Here is a 10,605-nt window from a genome sequence, read left to right on the forward strand (position 1 = left end):
ACAATCCCAAATTTCTTTTGGTTTGGTTTTTCTCAATTATCATATTGTTTTGTCCCACTAAGCATAACTCTGAAGTATTCCGGCAAGACGTACTAAATGAGTGCAATGACTACTAGAGGGAGCCAACGGGTTGTTTTTTAACTTTAGGATCTGATTTGCAAAATCCAATTTGCATCATAGGAGGCGTTTACAATCTCAAACAAAATAATGTCAGGTGGCACAACTTAACCCACCATCTTCTTATATATTTGGTGTTTATCGTCAACGTGATCGACTGAGTTTATCTAAGGTACAAGAGATATACTCTTTCCTCATTTTATTTTTAATTATTTCCAGTATGGAAAACCTTACATGGTAGGCACCGAAAAGAGTGTTCCTTTCGTATAATTTATAAGATCATTCACATGTTTACATATCTTGCGTGTTAGTAGAAAGATCACAGAAATGTTTGTTTTATAAGAAAAGTAATTATTACTTTCTTGTTTTTATATCATGTTGGTTTGAATGTAAGTAAAGAGAAAGAGGGGAAAGTAGCATTAATTAATATTTCCGCCTCTTTATTAGTTGAAAGTTGAAAACCTGAAATATTAGTTGGGGAATACAGTTGGGAATAGCTTTCTCATGACACTCATCATCCAGGCGAGGAGGATCCTTGTCGTGCAAGGGATCTCTTTCCCAGAAGATAAATAAATGATACTTATAAATGGAATTAGGTGCACTAAAAGGAAATAATGGAATTCAGATCCTTTTCATAAGTGGTCTTCACACCCTATAAATAATGTGAGATGACGTTGGAGTGTACAACCAGTTGGAGATCAAGGATCCGAGCTTCTCAATTACGGTTGTGCTAAGTAAATGAGATCTTCATATTACCAAATGTGTTGTACATGCAGATCTCATCCTCTAGAAATACTTTTAGTTTCAAGCTAAAGGGATATTTAGGCCCGTTTGATAATGTTTTTGGCGTTTCTGTTTCAAGAAACGGTAGAAACATAAATTTTTGTTTCTAGAAACAGAAACGGAATTGAAGGTGTTTAATAAGTCATGTTTTTAGAAGTCGATGGTAACTCGTAAAAGAATTGCCATAAATCGTTTTCAGAAACGGCGAAACAAGTTGAACTTGTTTCGCCAGGTCGTTTCTTGAACCATAAATAAGTAAAAATTTCTATTTCTATTTCTAAAAATAAGTGAAACGAAACAGTTTTATCAAACGCTTTTTATTCCGTTTCTACTGTTTCTGGAAACAGAAACGGCAGAAACGCGTTTCTTGAAACGTTATCAAATGGGCCCTTAATGTCTCATGGTACCTTAACAATTTATTTTATTTAAAAGGAAGCTAAACATGCCACCAAGTTCATAGTGAAATTGGAGCACCGAAAGCTAAGAAATGAGCAACAAGATTACAAGACCAGGGAACATGAAAGAAAAATAATACTAGAAAATGACAAAAATAGACAGATTATCGTCTACTAAAGCAGCATTAGCCCAATTGATTTTGGGTAGAATAGAAAAAGAAATCGCAAAACTGAAAAGAACTTCCAATGTCTCAACAGACTCTAACAACCAAGTAAGGGAAATAATAATAATAAAAAGAAAAAAAATAAGAAGAAGAAAGAGGAAACTTATCAAAACTAACACCTACTAGAGAAAAAACGGCAATGATGTTGGGACTTTGGTGTACTAACAATTTTTTTTTTTTTGCAAGACAGGTATTCAGGCCGAGCTCTCAGTGAAGAGCACTAAACACCCCGTGTGAGTGGTTCAAGATGTGCCTAGTGGAAGTCAAACTTAGGATGTCCGAGTTTACGGTTAGTACCAAGTTTGTTGCTCACCAACTACGTTACCCCCTTGGGTTTATAAAGATATGATTTAAGAACTTGTAAATTGTATATATAGAGTTAGTATGTCATTGTATAAATATATGATTTAAGTGAATGTATTATCAAATATCTACAATATAATATAAAACATATTGAAAAATTATCAAAGTTTCGAAGTTAACTTGAAACTAGCCGAGAATCTTTTCATACTTTTGAAGTAACAAACATAATATATGTATGGGAAAAAAGAACTCTATGGGATCATACGAGCTGCGACAAGGGTGGTCACCCATATGAAATGCAAATATGATGCCCAGATAGATGCTTTTGTGCGCACTTCCACAGGAACACTTCCCCTATATTTATGTATGAAATTCTTTTCTGTTATATTTAAAATAGGGATTTTCTTATTGACATCTTTCAAAGTGTCACTAAGTTTGTGACCTCTCTACTTCGGTCAGCCACTCTAGCATTGCTTATCAATAATGGTAGGGAACGGACCTTTATTGAGTCTTCTTCCTCTCTCTTCTTAGGGGTTTGGATCCTTTCTCTTATTGAAGGGGTGTTGGTTTCCCTTTTACCATTGGTGGCCCTTCTCCTTCTTTCCAACAGAAGGGAATCAGGAAAACATGATTGTTAGAGTTGTCACCTATGATGAATGCCTAGAACCCGGTTAAGGAACCCAATCCCTAGTAGGGGATCAAACTCAGATTTGATTCCATATATCAATCTAGCCAGAGGTTCTGATTCGTGTCAAATTATAGGTATAGAAGGTGTTAGGCACCCACCTAGCCCAGAAAATCTAGTCTTTCTACCAGATGCTTAGATGGCCAAAATTCTACCCTAAATTTGAAGAGTCCTAGACCCACATATATATTTGAATGATTGCATTAGCATGCTTCATATGAAAGGCGTAATAAATAGGTATTTATGCTATTTTACACTAGCACATGGGACAAATAATTCTTCATTATGTCCACAAAGATTCCAGTGGCTTACCTGAGTTCGGCCTTTGATGATGGTTGAAAAAGGGAAGGTTGGCTTTTTGCTTTGAATATGAACTTTTGATAGATTCCCCAACTCAGGGGAACAAACTTGACATTCTTCTCTCCTTATTGGATGAGTTGAGATTTCTGTGGAAATTCAAAGCTTTCTGGTATTTCTCTAGGTATTCTTGCGGAAATTCTATGTTTTCTAGGGTTTTTGGAATTTGTGGGTTTGTTTGGGATTTCTATGGAAATCTGGGGTTTTCTAGGATTCTCTAGATATTTTTGCCAAAATTATGGTCTTCCTACAGTTTTTGGATTTTGGGATTTCTACCGAAAAAAAAAAAAAAAAAAATCTCACAATTATCTGGATATTTGACTTGGCATAACTGCTCAAGTATTTTAAAATGGGCCTCAACTTGATTTTGCAATTCTACTCATTTACATGTGATCAAGATGCTAACAGAAAATCTCTGCATTGGCATAATTGATAGACTGATGACAATAATTAACTTACATGTCCTATACTTCATTATGTGCTATGGTGGAGGGACTGATATATAATTAATTTGGTTAAATTACGAATTTCTATTTCTTTGAGAAGATAATGGTACTAGTTTATCTATTATTATATTTCTAATATTAATAATGAAATTAATTGATATTACAAGATTAATTGAAAATGAAGCAATTGAACTCTCTAGTCAGCCCATCAGTGAAGGAAGTCATTCTTCCAATTCAACTTCCTCTCTTTCCTTCAGAGGATCAGATTTGGGGGAAGCTAATAAAGAATGGGAGGTACTCCACGAAAAAGGTATTACCATGTCCTACGTAATTCTAGAGACTCGAAGCTACAAAAGCCCCATCCTTTTCTACCCATAGGAAGTGGGCCTCGACTCCAACAACAGTTTGGAAGGCGATCTCGAGCTGCCAAACCTTTCTAAAGATTGGTTCATTTCTAAGGCGGGCTGTGCAAATGGCCTTTCTAGTGCTCATCTATAATTTTTTTTAATATTCTTAAGGAATCAAATTCCTTAACTCAGAAGACCCTGTCTATGCAATGCACGATAATCTGATCGAATTCCATTTTATAGTTGATAGAGTCTTCTAATTTATTAGCCATGCACTCTCTATGTGCATCTCAATAGATTATTTTCTAACCAAAAAAAAATCTTTCCCACTACTCTTTAACTAACTCCTCTTTGCAGTCTGAGTCTTAAAGAATATTTATCCTAAGCATGAATAACAATACAAGGACATGTAGGCAACAGACAATTCATTCTATGTAGGAAGTATAAAGTCATCAATGAAACATTCTCCAACTTATGGGAACAAGCATTATTTTATACAAACATCACCCACCCCTAACTGTTTGACTATAAAACTGAAAAGTTCTACTAATAAGACCTGTCAATGAAGAAAATTTATTTTTGAAGCAATGAAAACAATACTAGTTCAAAATCAACTGGGGCATCATGACCACTCAATTTTCTTTCCTAGGTTCATTAAGAATGGGCAGCCCTTAAATTTAATGTTTTTGCTATTCCAAACTAGACCCTTCATGTGGTGAAAGATTTCCTTTATCATGGGTGTACTTTTCACCCACGGATGGAGGGTTATAATTATTTCAACTCAACATTAAACAAAGATCCCAAATACCTTTTCCTATTTCTATAGTCCTATCTGATAGCCTAAAAAGGAGATGGTAAGAAGATTCTCGTTTCACCATGCGTGATGGAGAACTCAAATCTTCCTTACCATTGAAAAGTTATATAACCAAATCTTTATTAAGAAAAAATAAATAAAAAAAGTTAGATAACCATATTTCTAATGGCCCCACTCCACATATATCATGGTTTACATGGTTCTACTCAAACACAACTTCCACTGTAGACATGGTTGTAGTTCATGGTATATGTCTCTGTTGATACCAATATGAATACAGATCTACCATATTAGACTAGATCATACGCTTCCCTCTCCCGCCCTCCCCCCAAAAAATTTCCAATACCATTTTTATTGCATCAATATATAGTGACATTACATGCATTATCAAGTATTTATAATAAAGAAAAAAAAAACTTTATTTATCTTTCTTATTTATTTATTTATTTATTTTGGGTAAGAAATTTTCCTATTCATTCACTCTATTGTGTGTAATACACATGAAAACATTTGATCTGTTTCTAATAAACATGTACTTCACAAAAGGTATGGGAATCACATATTCGGAAACCCATCGAACTGGCACATGTGTGATGCCGGAGAGTACAAGGAAGAAGAAACTGAGCATAGAGTTCAAAAGACTGCTGTTAGGTAAGAAAAGAATTTTACCCAAAGAAAAAAAAAGGATTCATGTAGCTAAGCCTAGCTAGTAGCAGTAAGGTTTCAACATAAAATCTTTTGTTGTGCATGTTACAACTTAATTGAATTAGACATCTCAAGAATTAACTTGCAAACCCAACTAGGAAAGGAAGAAGAAAGCAGAAGATTTAGGTATGTGGGTCCCTTTTTTTTTTTTTTTTTTTTTCTTGATAGAAATTCCCACTGTATTGTTATGATCTTTTTTTCTTTTTCTTTTTCTTTTGGGTGGGGAGGGGGTTGCTGTTAAAATATGGTCAGCATTATAGTTGCATTTTTTTTCTATTTAGAGCTTTATTTTCCTAACTAAATTGACCATACTGATGTGAGGATTTGTGGTTTGTCCAAGGAGGGGTTGTATGTAAGGGTACAGATTTGGAACCAAAATCACTTATTGAAGTAGAATAAATCAAATAATAATTTTGATTTGAATATTACAAAAAGGGAGAGAGAACGTTAAATGTTCGTGTAGCCCATGTGCCTATGCGGGGGCCAATGGGAGCATGCATCAAGGTATCCAACATGGGGGATAGGGTGGTCATTTTGCCACCCCTATGTTTGGGAACAGGAGCACATGACTCGGTAGCGTTCATTTCTCTTACAAAATAATACTGTACAGTTGGGCTTCCATCAATATAAAAGAATATAGTTGTATAAATTTTCGGGAATGGATAGGCATGCACACCACCCGCTTCAAGTAAGTGAGTGGACAGTAGACACATGAGAAGAGGATGAAAAGGGAAGGCGGGGTGGTCTTTTCGTTAGGAAATGGGAGAGATGTATGATCGGAGTGAATTTTTTGTAAAGAGATAGAGGAGCGAGGAAGAGAGCTCACTCTTTCTCCATTGTTAGTGAAACTACTTTCATCTCTCCATGGAAGTAAACCACTTGTATCCTTGCATTGTGTGATGGTTTTCTTTTTCCATTTGTTTTCTGCATCGAGCATAGAATTCATTTCTACAACAATGGATCATAGTGAATTGCTATTTGAGTTCCAAAGCTCGGAATAAAATTGCAGGATATTAAGAGACTTGGGGAGCTCAGAAAATTTTTCAAAAAGATAATGAGCTCCTCAAGTTAAAACTCCTAGAACATAGAGAGAGGAAACTAATTCCATCGCTTCCTCCAAACAGTCCAATGATAACAATCACATAAAATTTTGATTTAATATCTCTTATAGAAGCTTTTTCTGAATTTCCTCTTTCGAATCTGGGAAATTACTAATGTGTTGTTCAACTGGAGCTAAGTAGTAAGCTTCAGGTTTCTCTATTTCTTCTTTCCTTTTCAAATTATTCCCCTTTGTGGTATTATTTTTTATTTATATTAATTTCTCCTTACTGTTTTCACTGATTGTTTCTTTTGAAATTTGGTCTTTTTTTATTTTTTTATTATTATTATTTTTTTTTTGTCATCGAACGATAAAGGTATGAATGTTGCGACCTAGTGTCAAGCAGTAGAAACAACCTCTCGACATTCTCGAGGTAAGGCTGCATAGTTCTCGACCCCTTGGGACCTCACACATGCGGGACCCAGTACACTGGGTACATCCTTTTTATTTTTATTTTTCTGGTAAAGATAGCGAAATTAAGTATATTGGGGTCGTGGTTATACGCAGAACATCAACAAGTGCTTAACTAGAACTTAGAAGTCCCAACATGTTTGTACATCCTCTATGAACTTGCAAAAGATCAAGCTCCCATTAAACATTCCTAAACATCTACACAATGTTATTATGGGCAACTGAACTAGATCATTAAGATCCTGTCACAGTATTGTAGAGTTCAATTTGTGACCAATTGCAGAAAAGTAACAATACAATAAACCGAATTACTGCCCACTCTAGTACATTTCCTTCTCGACTCAGGGAAAGAGTATGACTAAGTTCCGAACTCATCTTGTTGGTATCCTTCTCCACTCAGTGCGACCCCTGTTTAGTTCTGGTCTACCACCTGACAACCTCATGAAATGCAAGAACTGACAGCAGTCTTCTTCATGTTTATTCCCAGTGGCAGATCCATTTGTCACCTTAAGCTCTAGATCTGCTTCTGCACCCTCCATTTGTTCCATACTAGTTAAGGAATCAACCATATCATCGTGTAGGCATTCTCGTCGGTAATCCAATGTGATCTTTTGAATTTCATAATTGTCAATAACTTCTTGAGGCATGCTCTGTCACATAGAGGTAATATATCTTCTTTAGGTAATAGATGTGACAGAAGATAAAAGCAATTCCTTAATATGGACAAGAAATACAAAAACATGGAACAATTTAAGTACAGCATTGAAGAGATCTGGGCATTGAGGAAAACTGAAGAGGGGTGGGGGGAGACCACCCTGGCTGGCATCAATCAAATAGTGATTCACTGTTCCATGCAAATGTTCACTATTTATAAATCAAAATTATCATTTTAAGGTTCAACCAAAAGGAGAAAGAGTAGGTCTTCTTGTTCTTCTTTTTTCAATAAAGAGTAGGTCATGTTTAAGCATAAAAGAATACAGCAAAGTTTTCTCCCTCTTTCTAGAGAATGGATTTAGATAAATATGACGTTTGCTGGGACTGCTATATGTGATGTTGCTGGGAAGTTGGGCTTTGCGCGACCATCAATCATTTTTTTATTTTTTTTCTTTTTTTGATCAGCTAAAAGAAAGCATGCATTAGATGATATCAGTCTTATCACATAACATATTGTTCCTATATGTAGGAATCCTACTAGTTAGAGTATTATATGCAATAGTCTTAAGATCTCCTAGTAGTCTATGTCTATTAATATTACAAAAGATAGGATAATAACGATGATTTCCCAGCTCACAGTCTATGTCTATCAATCATATTTGAATGGAGTGAAATCTTCGTAGATGGACTTCCAATTCTCATTGTTTCTAATCAATTTGAAAAGCCATCTTCTTTGATGTTAGCTCTAAATAAGAGATGTTGCCCCCCCGCTCCTTCTCTTTTCCCTCCTCTTTTGTCTTCGCCCATAGGGGCTGTATATTCCCCCCCCCCTTTTTTTCTTTCATCCTTGGTAATGAATTTATTCACCAAAAGAAAAAGAATACAGAAAAGTAACGTCTGTTCCCAACTCTTCCACCTTCATACCATGTCTCAATCTCAATTGCATCACCCCTAACAAAATCACATTTACCAAAAAATAAACTTCAAACTTCAAGCCCCAAAAAACCCCAGCTCAATTTTATGAAATAAAAATGAAAAGAACCCAGTAACCCACCATGTTGGGTATTTGTAAACTTCAATGTGCATTCTGGTAATCACCCATATCAAGTGCAACTGCATCATAGTGTAGCTTCTTCCAAACCCATCTGTGTACCCTAAGCTCTGAACATGATTGCAACTAACTTCCTACATAGGATAAGCCTAAGTTACAAATACAAATTGAAGTAAAAGAAGAGCAGCACTGGCATTAATGGAGGTAAAATGAAAGTTTTCCACCAAACATACAGTGCCACAAGTAGTTCATAGCAGAGGAAACTGAGAACTAAAGGTATGTTACTCCCATAGTCCATCGTAAAGAAGCAAGAAAACTGAAAACTTTGTCAAAACTATACGGAACAATAAACCCATTGGACTCGAGGTTAAAGAACCCGGAATCATATCCTTTGAATCGCCACCGGCAAATTCCAATCTAATTCCGTTTCGAATCCAACAAGAATCGTCCAGAATCAGCCGATCTAACTACTAATAGCACTTTCTCCTCCTTTTCCTGGTCTTTGCTCGTCTCTTTATCTTCAAACGAATGCGTATGAAGTGATGAAGACAATGGAGGAGAAGGGAAACTCAATTCCTCTCTTGCCCTTCCCACTCTGCACTCTTCACCGAACCTTAGTGGTGTTGATGTTGGATCCGGAGAGAGTAGCAGTAGCCGTAGGGGAAGCAAGCACTTCTCCGGCAACGGAAGCAGACAGCAACAAACCTCAGCAGATAAGTGGCAGGGTTTGCAGGGTTTTAAAAATCGTTGAATCGAATCGGAAATCAAACGATTCGGTTGGGACCGATCCCAGTTACTAATCGAAATACTCAAATCCAAATCCGATTCCTCACCGATTCCTGTTTTAAAATTCCTGATGAGAGGTCCAGGAGGTCACACACCCCTCTCAAACTCTATTGTTTGACCTGTGAGAGACGAGAGGATTCGTGATCACTAGGGTGTCAAATTGACTGAACCAAAAGACCGTTCAAACAGAACAGATACCAACCAGAACGATCTACTTGTTGGGTCACTGTTTTGATTTAGAAAAAAAAACTGCAGCTATGGTTCAGTTTCGGTTTGGATCAATTGGATCAATAAGAATTGTAAGGGCACACCATTTGCTGGCTTCTGTTTTTTTTTTTTGCTAATTTACAACCCCATTCCTTAAAGAATGCCACAATTATAAGAATATTCCTTTTGTTTCATCAAATTATATTCAGACCCTCTATCGTCAGTTACTATTAAATAAAGAATTAAAATGATTGTTATACCCTTGTCAAATCTTCGTCTTTATGAACTTCCAGAATTCAAAGAAATTCCGAAATCTCATCACGCAGATGGGAAGAGGTTGTAGACACTCGGCTGATTTCAGGTATGATCCATTGAGTTACGCTCTCAATTTTGACGAAGGACCTGACGAATTTCAGACCGATGAATTTTACCTCTTAGGAGCTTCTCCGCTAGATTCCCAGCAACACCACCAGCGAAATCTATTTTATTTCTTTTTCTTCTTTCTTAATTTGTAATTCGTTGATTATTGTATAATTTGTTTTATCAGCGAATGAAGGATCCCTCTTATTATTTTTATTATGGTTTATGATCTAGCAAGGAATTTTCGTTTTCTAGAGAGATTTAGGGGAGTCGCATTAGGTTCTGTTCTTCATTTCTATTTGTGTCTTTTACTAATATGAGCTGGTGGTCATAATATGCTAATTGTTTTGTTTGTACAGATTTCAATTGGTTTTGACTTATATTGGTTATAAAAAGGACGAACGAGGCTACAGAGCTCCTCTCTAAAGCGGCACGTCTTGCCTATTTTCATGGCAAGGTCAGCATCGAAGAAGCGGTGTCGGCGTTGGAATCTTCGTCGACATCGCTTGCCCCATATGGATGATCTGATGAACTGGGTCCATACTAGATCCATCTGGCATATGACCTTCAACCTTGCTTGCTATGCGGTCGAGATGATGCACACCGGTGCTGCCCGCTGCGATTTCGATCGATTTGGAATTATTTTAGACCGATTGTATGATTGTTGCTGGCACCCTTACCAAAAAGATGGCTCATGCGCTTCACAAAGTCTGATCAAATGCTGCGAGTTCTTGTTAGTCGCCGTCCGTCATCGCTGTCGCCATGATCTCCGGTGAATTAAATGATTGCCGGTGGTAGAAATAGTAACTTATTACATGGGTATTTTAAGTATTTTATATTTAGTAAGGGTATTTTGGTATT

The 10,605-nt window shown here is 36.4% G+C and overlaps 2 long non-coding RNA genes across 2 annotated transcripts; one reads left to right on the plus strand and one right to left on the minus strand.

Moving 5' to 3' along the window:
• Positions 1-8,229: 8,229 nt before the first annotated feature.
• Positions 8,230-9,196, minus strand: LOC122064782. The gene is made up of 3 exons (XR_006135823.1): positions 8,625-9,196; positions 8,395-8,525; positions 8,230-8,291 (listed from the first exon to the last, which is right to left on the minus strand). It is a non-coding gene; the product is annotated as an uncharacterized LOC122064782 (long non-coding RNA).
• A 36-nt stretch (positions 9,197-9,232) lies between these two features.
• On the plus strand, positions 9,233-10,605 carry LOC122064783. Its single transcript, XR_006135824.1, has 2 exons — positions 9,233-9,745; positions 10,104-10,605. It is a non-coding gene; the product is annotated as an uncharacterized LOC122064783 (long non-coding RNA).

This window comes from Macadamia integrifolia, unplaced genomic scaffold (genome assembly GCF_013358625.1).
Source record: "Macadamia integrifolia cultivar HAES 741 unplaced genomic scaffold, SCU_Mint_v3 scaffold1761, whole genome shotgun sequence".
Lineage (NCBI taxonomy): Eukaryota > Viridiplantae > Streptophyta > Magnoliopsida > Proteales > Proteaceae > Macadamia > Macadamia integrifolia.